Source organism: Apteryx mantelli, chromosome 16 (genome assembly GCF_036417845.1).
Source record: "Apteryx mantelli isolate bAptMan1 chromosome 16, bAptMan1.hap1, whole genome shotgun sequence".
Lineage (NCBI taxonomy): Eukaryota > Metazoa > Chordata > Aves > Apterygiformes > Apterygidae > Apteryx > Apteryx mantelli.
The window spans coordinates 19443492-19454574 of NC_089993.1; positions in this window are offsets into that span (position 1 = coordinate 19443492).

Genomic DNA, 11083 nt, shown 5'->3' on the forward strand with positions numbered 1-11083 from the left:
TTAAAAGTCAAACCATTGATAATGAGGGATCTCAGTATCACGCTATTGTCTGGGACAACCACAGTCGACCGGCTGGGGACTGCTCTTGGAGGAAGTACAGCACGCTGTATTTACTCTGATACTCCAGCAGTCAAGATCAGAAGCAGTTTTGGACTCAGTCCTAGGAAACGAGCCAGGTGTGATAAATAAGAAATATTCTGGGGAATATGTAGGGCCAGTGAATTACAGAGTCAGGCTTGATATCAGAGCTGTCCTGTCATACTGCTGGGGATGGAAGACAAGGCAAAGGCCCTGATCGCCGTCCCCTGCAGCGCTACGGGCATGGTGCAACTCAAGACGTAGCTGCCTGGGTGCAGACAGCAGGGTGATAAAAGCAAAAAACATCCTTCCAGGTGTCATATGTGCACGGCTTGGTTTGAGAAAAAGAGCTCTTGAGATTTGCTGAACCCAATGTACCCATCTTAAATTTTCTTTTTCCCAGCAGAGGTACACCCACTCCTCTCCCAAGAGTTATGGTACTTTAGTCCAGGCATTTGTTGAATTACTCACTCCTTGTTGCCTCTGCCTCAGAGCTTCTTTGCTAACAAGCTAATTTGAAAATATACCACTTTTTGTTTGCTCTTTCCTCAGGGAACATTATACTATTATTATTATTATTATATTTTAGTCATAAGCATTGCAGGGCATGGAAAATTTTTACCATTCAGCCCTGCTTTCAGGGCTTCTAGAATCAAGTTTTATCAGGCAAAACCATGTGCCAGAAAGTCAACTGCCTAGAAAGTGTCAGCCAGGAAACAGGGAACAGAGACAGTGGTTGGCAATTTAGGGAACAGATCAGGCATCAGGAATAATAATAAAAAGATATTAAGGACAAATGGTTCATGGGAAAAGAAATAAGCTGAAATGTCCTGATGCTGCTAAGTAAATATTTACAAACTACTAATAGCTTTGCAGAAGATCAAGATCTGTTAATGACAGATTTGCTAGCAATAAAAAGAGAGTAATATATGTCATGAACATTACTTAAAATTGCAAATTTGATTAAGTTCCCTTCTAAGACAAGGACATTGCTTTTCCATTTTCCTCACACTTTACAAAGAGGAACTCAGTGGCTGAGATCTGAGGAATCTTTGAACAGAACCACACTCCAGAAAATTTAAGTTGTTGCCATTAAGCCCAAAACACACATCAATTTTAATTTTATATTGTAATGTCACACCTTTCTCACCTACCAGATGGTGATCTGATGGAGGCAGAGCCTGCTCACCCAAATATAATCAGCCACCCACAAAAGACATCGATGTTCATGTCAGGTTTTTGACTGATCAGTGCTAAAATCTTGATTTTCTTTAAAGCTCTTTCACTTAGTGGCTATGAAAGTATCACTATATCCCCATGGATCTTCATACAAAGTACTCGCTAGCAAGTGAAATGCCCACTGAAGTGTCACAAGAGACGCTCTCCCTATGGGCTCTTCACGTCCCGTGCAGGAAGTGCTGCGGTTCTTCCTCCCCTCCTTGCCATGGGATCGCCCCCGGCGATGTCCTCATCGGGACTGCCCAAGTCACCCTGTTGTGTGACCCTGACTCCCGTTTGCTGACACCTAAATCAGCTCCCCCTGCTCACATCCTGACATCTGTCTGCTGCCGGTTCACGCAGCGTTTGAGCACTGCACATTTCTGATAGGAAATAACGTCTCAGCAAAGTGTGGCAGCTCAGCAAAAGCCATTTCCCAGTGACTCACTGCAAGGTGCTTAAGGAGGTGAGAACTTGCACAGTGCAGATTATCAGCTTTCTCTCCTGCTGACTAATCCCCTGGTATGAAGTGAAATTTTCAGACCATATTGTGCTTTTGACTAGTATGGCCTGAGATATGAAAAGCAGCAACATGTTCAAACCCTGGCAGCAGGTCCCAAAGACACAGAAGCATGGGAATCAGTTGCAGCAAGGTTGGATCTGCCACCCATAGCAAAGATCTGCCTGGACTCCCCCTCCTTACTCTCCTGTCCAAGGGGCACAGCCTACAGATGTCCTTGGCCCCATCCCAAGACACACACCCTATCTCTTCAGGACTTAAAAAAAAAAGATTAAGTCCAAAAACTGAAGTTTTCCCTACCCCACTCAGAAGACCCTTCCATGGCTTAATACAGCAACATACCCCCCACAGCAGCATGGGATGCCTCAAAATCCCAGGGCACAGACAGGATTTCCCTGGCAGGACCAGGGACTGCTTTAGTAGTGTTTTTTTCAGGAGAAATGCTTGGCTCTCCAATAGATAAGACTTTCCAAGATCTTGGATCCGGATCTCCATAGCTTTATTCTTCATTCTGCCAGCTTGTCAAGACAAAGCGAACAGCACAGAGCGCAACCTCAGCTCAAGTTTAAAAATGAAATCAAAGATTTTCCCTTTTACATTTGCAAAGATCCCTAGGCTTGGACTTTTAACTTTATACAAATCTGCACATTTTGCATCTTGCAGAAAAAGCAGAAGTTTCCCTTCTGAAATATCTCTCCAGTACAGGGCAAAACTTAACACCTTTGCTGGTCCTTCAGTGAAGTTCTCTTAAGTACTGCTACACTGGATGAGGAACACTCCTTATTTACTCATAAACGATTAATGTCAGGTTTAGACACTGAAAAAAGCAACTGAACCTTTATTTTCAGCTCCCCAAGCATTTTACCTGCCCAACTTTACTACTAGAACCTGCTGGTATCAGGCCCTGGGCAACGCGGGAGACGGCACACCACTGACTGACCATGCTCACATTTGAGGGGGCCCTGAAGGATGTACAGCAAGTTTCAAGAGAAAGTAAATTATTTAGCTAAAAAACAAAGACCTCAGGTAATTACGCAAATATTCATGCAGAATTTATGCTAATTAATCCCATGATTTGGATTTGCTTTAGCTGTCCATCCTAACTCTTAGGCACTGACTCTGCCTGCACTGAGCCTGTAGGGAGGGTCAATGATTCTGATGTGGCTCCATGCCAGAACAAGGATCTTCCCAGGACGTCTCAGTGCAGGATTGAGGCCCTGTTTTGTACCAGACAAAATCCTAAATAGGCCTGAGCTTGTTGAAACAAAATCCCTGCTTTCTGCTATGCCTGCAAATGTACGTTTTGGCTGCAGAAAGAATGAAGCTGAAGGGGAGACTTTGTTTTCAACTACGAAGTTGGAAAAAGCTAGGAAAATAAAGCTAACTAAAACTGATGCCCTATCGCTCCAAACCACAGTAAGCCTCTGGGTTCCTCGTAGAGAAAGCAACGGCCTTGGGAAATAAATTGATTGTTTTCCTGTTAGCTGTGGAATTTGTTAGTGCCATAAAACTGCTGCCCATGCTGAGGACTCCTTCTGTTATTTCCTTGAACGAAGAGAATAACAAAAGACTACTCTGACAATTCTTTACATCTCCATTTTATACAGATGGCTGCTGAACTCCTTAAGGTCAGCAATACACTGCCTGATTATCGCCACATGGATCCTTTAAGCAGAGTAAATTAAGAAAAAAAGAAAAAAAGAAAGCACAAGACTTGCCCTCCACAGAAGAGCTTGGCATAACCGCATGTGGATTTCAATTTTGAAGCCAATCAGCAGAATCACAGGACACACTTCCTAGTGCTTCCCTGACCGATAGCAATTGTTGGAAAGCAAAAATAAATACGTGTGACTCACAGTTTGCACAGGATTAGGGGACGTAGCATCATATCCTTAATGGTGGAAGGCAATTTGTTCAAGGAGATTCGACAAACTCATAAGACTTAATAATGATTCAGTACTCTCCTCCCACACACTTACCAACGGGACCCATTCTCATGTCCAGGGTGTTTGATTTGGAAGGAAGACATGCTCCAGAAATAGACATCAAGATAATGTTTGGAGGAACATAAAGGAATCTAATGAGACAAAAGTCTATCAAAGGAAAAAGCCAAGTGGAATTTGAAAGTCAAAAGCCGAGACATTTTTAAAGAGAGAGTATCTTGTCTTGCTGTAAGCGTAAGAGCTGATCCTGTGGTGGTACAAAGCCAGTCTAATTTCATTTACTTACAGGAACCAAACCAGTTTACTCGAATGAGGGTCTGACCAACCTGACTGCTTTGTCTTTTTAAATAATGTAAGAGCTATCCCCGCCAAAATGCTTGTAAGAGCTTGAATCCCCCTCCATGCTTGTAAGAGGAGAAGCCAATAGCAGGAGGGGGCATGGCTATGTACCGTTTTAAGGACAGTATCAAATTCGTTTCAGCAGCCCTTTGCCAAGGTTGCCATGCCAGACCCTGAAAAAGGTACTTGCCAGCTAGCGCTTTCAGTCCTCCTGCCTGGCATCACACGGCGGGCAGTTCTTAGCCAAAAGAGGACATGCCAAGGAGCAGCTTTGGACCAACACTGCCACGAAATTTCCTCACTGACCAGTCTAATGTAAGAGGACGGTGAGAGATCTCAACTGTTGCAAATCAGCTGTAGAGGATGTGGCAGCTTTGACTTGAGCTGGAGAGGAAAAGGCAGTGATTTTAGCTAATGAACATCAACCTCTAAGTGTCCCTACCATGTGCATTGTCAGTTTGACATCCCTGCTGCAGTGTGAGCTGAAATGGCCTCGCTTTTATCATTGTCACAGAGTCCTGCCTTGCCACCTCCAGGAAGACGGACACCACAGGGGGGTCGCGCAGGGGAGGCAAACGCTACTTTCCATCACGCTCCCTTTTGGCCCAGGCTTGCAATGCTCTGGCGAACTCTTGACTCTCACCTGTGTCTGGTTTTAATCAAACCTGTTGGCATCAGGACCCTGACCTTCTGACAAGCCTCCAGTACCTGCGCTGTAATTAAAATGATTTGTGCAATGCCACCCCATTAAGATGGATTTCAGAAAGGAGAAAGCACAAACTCCCGGAGCTGGCGGAAAATGCAAGTAAATACAGCGCTGTTCCGGCATAGATAGCTGTCACTCAAACTGATCTCACCCTCTGGAAGGATCTAATCAAACACATTCTGCCTCACAGATATAAGGCTGGGAAATGAAGCTTTAAATGGTGTTTTCATCCATGCTGGAATGGCTCAATTTGTGCTTTATTTCGTTTTTGCAAAACAACCACTTTTTAAAAAGAAATGCTAATGCTACAAATAATTAATGTTATCTGAAACTATCAAATTCTAGGAGAGGGTGATTAGATTCAAAACTGCAGAGACATTTCTAATTTCAATGATATGAGACAATATAAAAATAATGTCTATGTTCTTGGATAACCTTTGGTCTCAGTATTTTGCTGAACATCAGTGCTCCTGAGGCTAGCGTATGTTTATTTCTTAAGCTGAAATGTAACATTTTGCCCATATGTTGAAATTAAAACAAAAATTTCACTTCTGAACTCTTTAATCTTTTTATTCATGTGTTCTGTCGCTCTCAGGCAGAGACTGTGAGTACCAGACGCTGACTTATGTAAAATAATTGATTGTATTTTCGCTCCCCTGAACTAATTCACCACATTTTCTTCCTATCTATCATCTAGATGAATGCACTGTGTTTTCTATCTATCACACTGCTAAGGTACTCGTCACCGGGGTATGCAGGCAGTAGATAAAAAGTATAATGACACTAAATTAAATAAAGAAAATCAATGTTCCACTCACAGTAAAACTGAACCAAATTGTGACAACTGGGTTGCCATGAGGAGAATTTTCGTGAGATTTAAAAGCCTAATGCCTAGTTCTTGAGCCTTTAAGGGCTCAAACCTGGCCAGCATTTACCAGTGAGTTTTGCTCCTTGGTCAGAGTCCAGGTATGAAGCCTGCTTTTCAAAGAGAGAGACCCACAGCTCCAGGTGCTGTAAAATGCCTCAAGAAACTGGAGCATTAAAACAGCAGCAAACATGACAGGGTTATGTAAATTGAACAGGTTTTGTGAATATCTATCTGCCTGATTTATAGAGATAAGAAAAGCAAACCGGGATCCTTGTGCCAGTGTTTTTTGGATAGAAAATGTTGCACCCATTAGGGCCCCTGGTATGCATTTTTATATAATGTGAGTACCTATCCAAATCGCAGGACTGGGGTCTTGGATCCAAAGCGCAATGAAAAGCAGCGCCTGGCTGCTCCACAGATACTTCATCATGAGAATGTCCACTGTGAACAAAAGAGGGAGATCAATTTTTTAAGCAAGTCTGTCCTGAGAATGGGTAGCTCAGTCCAATGCCCCTTTAATGTACCATATAAACTTTTATGTACTCCCAGTCCATTTCAGCTATGTTTTTTCCCCCTCATTGCAAAATGCTGAATTACAGTTAAACGCTATATGGTATTTCCTGACTGTGTGACTGATTGCTTGTCTTTGTGCATGGCTGGTTATTTGTTAGCAGTGAGAGCTTCAAAGCCTGACAGCCAGTCCAGCCGCACAGGAAAGTGGTTCAGTTCTCTTTTGCCCACCCCACTAGGCTAGTTGAGAGAGAGGAAACATTTTTGGCGCTTCACAACAGAGATATGAAAGTGACGGCACTGCTGTCACTGATGTAGAGACATCTCCCTGCCAGCCAGCACATCCAGATTTTCTTCCCATGGAAACTGGGGCAGAAATGGGAGGGGAGGAGAGAATGTACATCCAAGTCTCATGCTGAAACAGAGTACCGACACAACTAGTACATGCAATTGGCCTGGATGCCAGGGAGCAGAGATACCGTTCCCAAAATAAAGGATCCATTTGCCTCTGCTGACTTCCCAAAGCTGCCAAATGAAGGGTCTGCAGTCCAGAAGCTGTTGGCCCCACAACTGGAAAATCACTCTTCTTCCCTCAGCACTCATTTCCCTTGAGTTCTTTTATCTGCACAGGCAGAACAGCATACACAGCTTTGCACCAGGTCAGGTTTTGGTTCTGCATCTCCCAGCAAATTAAATTTATGCCAGGTGATCAGTCTGTAGCCTGCTTGCAGTAGATCTCTTTATGCCTGGTCAGCTAAAGAAGGTTTATGATGTGCACTCACTCCATTCTTAGTAAGGTTTCCCTATGCTAAACATGAGAACAAAGCTCCTTCTTCCAAGAAAATATATGGCAGGAAGCTAGAGTTTTGCTCTTGCTCTTGCTTCTGATCTGTCTGCTGAGAGAACTGTATTTAATTAGTAGTTATGCTTGTTAATTCCAAGAAAGCAGCCATGATATAGCCCTGTGCTGAGATTTGTTAAGCTTAGAACAACAAAATAAATGTCCCAGGAACAGAAAATAATGCTTTTAAAGAAAATGAAACAGGAGAGCCCTCCCATTTCCCCCTTCTTCTCCACCCAAAAAGGGCAAATGTTCAAAGCCACAGTGCTTTATCACAATAATAAAACCTCCTCAAAGGCTCAGGACCTGTCACTTCAATTCCCTAGTTCAAAATAGTTCGTGTGCCAATGGATTTTTGACCCACTCAGATAGTATTTTGGAGACTGTGCTGAAAAGCTGGGAGAGATTTTCATACCTTCTCCATCCCACCTCCATTTGAAAATGCTGAAGATGTTTAGCCACCCTGAGCCATTTGCCTATCTGTGTAAAAACAGCAGAGTAGAGAACAAAACTGCAACTTAAAAAGCCATTTAGAATCAAGGCCATGTATGGTTTAGCCTGGCACTGACTTATTCTCCTCTTTAACACTGCTATCCTTCACACCTTCATCCTGTCCATCCCCATCAGAGCTGGCCCAAAGAGTGTGCAAATATGATGGCTGCATCCAGGCTCCATGTGCCCCAGGTAACAAAAGCAGAGTGCAGAGGTAAGTAATGAGGCAGGTTTTTCTAATCTGAGGAGATAAAAGAGGAATGGAGGTGAGGAGAGGTCTCATAACCAGGGATAGAGCGCATCATCTACAAGTAGGAAAGACATTAAAAGTTGGTTCGTCCCTTAAGCAGTTCTCCAGCTCTCTGGAGGCATGAATGTCTCCAGAAACAGAGCTGCCAGGCCTTCAAGCATCCGAATTGCTTGAAAAGCAGGAGATTTTTCAGAATATTTTATCACATATTGGCCTCTGCTTGCAGAGATATTTGCATGCAAGTGGGTCACATTTTCAACCTTTCCTTTGCTTTTACAATGAGAAGAAATATGTTAAAGAAGCCAGACCTTCTCTGGACAAAGCATTTCCAGTACTTTTGTGCTGTGGACAAGACGTGACTTCCCAGCTACTGGGATGCGAGAAGAAACCTTTACCTTCTCCATGCACAAGACCTACGCTACCCCACAGACTAGTTCACAGTCTGTCCTACAGACGGCAGAACGAATTGGGTGCAGACATGAAGAACGGATCTAGATGTCTACACTGCTTTGGCCACACATGCTAATAAAAGACAGAAAGATAGAAAGACAGCAAGAAAGAAAGAAAGAAAAAGAAAGAACAAACAAAAGAAAGAAAAGCTGCAGCAGCAAGCCAAAAAGCTCACATGGCACCTGACATAAAAGGGTAGCATTTGCTGTGGGAAGGGGAACCAGATTCTAGCCAAGAGAAATCTTAATTTATTGCATGTCAAAAGATTTGAGCTGGAAAACATTCTTTTCTTACAGTACGTTTTGTCATCTTGTGCTCTGGGAACATCTTGAATAGCTGTTAATAATTTATATGCTACAGTGGCATATTAAATCACTGGGCTGTTGGAATGGCTTTGAAATACAGGGTTCCTGGGTCTGCCCTGAATAATGAAGGGAACCCCAGAATCTGCCAGATGCCAATGGGTTTTGCTTTTATTTCTTGCAGACATGTGTTATGCAGCCTGTTAGCACATGATGCATCTGTAAACACTTGAAAGTAGGCTCAGACTGGCAAAAAACATCCTGACCAAAAGACTCCCAAATCTGTCTGGTCCTGGGAAACAGTGTCCAGTTGGGATAATAAACATAAAACTGCTCATTGAAGTAATATTTGTACTGGATCAGGTAGAATTTACATAATTTTTGTGCAGTTTTCATGTTGGAGAAGGTTATTACCTACTAGTCACAACTAGGGCCTGGGACTCAGACCAGCCTGCTGCTGCCTAAATTTGCAACCTCTGACACGTCCCATCACAACCTTATGCCTCAATTTACCAACCTGCAAAACTGCCTGGGTAGCACTGAATGGACTGTGATAAGATGCCACTAATAAAAGCTGCTGTGAAACCTTCAGAGAAAAATGCTATTTGATAGCAAATTGTTACTGCTCTTATTTTCAAAAATTAATTTTCCAGACCAAGGACTTTCACTCTGAATAGCTCAGCAGGGCTTTTCCTGCAGACTTACTGTACTTCAGAAATGCAAAATTTGCATAGATCACCCTTCAGAGAAGGCCATAGAGATAAGAGAAAGAAAGATACAGGCTGGGATTAATGTAAGGAAAGGAACAGATGAGACAGATAGAGGAAAGATGAACAAAAAAAGGAATGAAGTGGAAAGGGAAAGCAAAGAGTGTCATTCCAGTGACTTCAGTAATCCAAAGAGATCATCCACTGATACTGTTTAATAGGAGGGCCAATCATGCTGTAATTAAATGTTTGCAAAAGGGAAGAGGAAGGATTTCTTATCTCCGCTGGGATTCAATCTCCTTTTCAACACTGTCTCTGTGGAAGTGAACCTTCACTCAGCATGTGCCGCCAGCTACGGCACTGTGTCCAGGGGCAGCAGCTTGCATCTTTTAAATGCAGTTTCTCTGTTGGTGGCAATTGCTTTATCGCATACTCATCCTTTCCAAAGCTTGCAAGATCCAAAGGGAAAAAAGACCATTCACTTTCTGAGGAGTTAGAGCAAACTCATATAAAGCAAGTATTTTCTGCAGAAGTTTGTACGATGTGAGTGTCACCTTTCAGCGGCTGGGAGTCATTTCTCCATGCACGCCAGGGTGTAGGCGTATATCTGCCATGCATATCTTGGTGCATTGCAAGCATTGCCCTCCTCAGCACCCAAGGAGTTGATTAGCCTGAACGACACTGGGTGGACTGCAGTGCACATGGCTTTTTCTTTCTTTTTATTTTTCTCCATCAAAACGACATTGAAGACAGAAAGATTCAGATTTTTTGGCAGTGCAAAGTCAAGAGTGCCCTCTATTGTCACCTGTGCTCACCAGCACCTTCCTTTTTACACGGAGCTCATCCCTCTTGCTCTAAATGCTCTGAAGAGACGGCTCCCGCCTCACAGGCTTTCCTTTTACATCAGTGCAGGCTTTGATTTCCTTTGCTTGAGGCATACTGATGGCAACCCCAACCCAAATACTGAAATTTAATTCAAGCACAAGCTGTCTGTATTCCTCCAGGTGAAAATTAAACAAGGGATGCTGCAGTAGCCAGATTTCACAAGCACCTGATCAGTGAGGGGGCTGGAGCTATACAAATTGTCTTAAGAACAACGTTTGGGAATAAGAAGGGAGCTGGAGTGCAAGAAGGTGTTAAATTGAGTGGCTTAAAACCAGTGGATGTCTTAGGTCCTGCACTTTGCCTTGGATACTCCAAGCTTGGATACTCTCTTGTTCAGCAAGAGACCTGCTCGCCCCAAAGACTCGTCTCTCGCTGCACATTCGGTGCCATGATCGCGGGAGGAGGCAGGTGGAGGTGTGGGACAAATACCACCAAGGCAAGCAGCAGCCTTCTTCTCACATTAGCAGTTTGTTGGTCACCAGTGGCTGAAATCAGGGAAAACTTCTAATCCCTGTTCTCCATATCCAGCAGCTAAATTTGTTTGCCTGCTTACTGAAGAGCTGAGTTTAACACTTTGCAGCAGCTTTGACTGGCAGTCCGCAGGATAAGGGTCGAAGGAGTGAGGAATGAAGAATTTGAGTCCCGTGATCATATCATATATCATGAGTCCTGTCCTAGCAACTTCATATGTGTTTTGCCAAATCCAGGTGAAATCTCATATACAAAAGATAGAGGTTGGTAGACTCAGTGCCTAACAAAACTTAATGCCCTTTTAGTATCATCGAGGGAAAAGCTGCACCCTGACTGGTAAATCTTGATGCTGTCACGGTGTGGTTTTGAAAGTCCAGTTGTGATCATTTCGTATTTCAAGAAAAGCACTATTGCACAAATACATCAGTTCGAAAAGAGAAGCTATTAAGTATAAATGGAAGCCAGAAAGCAATACAGAGACTTAAACACATTGTTGTTCTTAC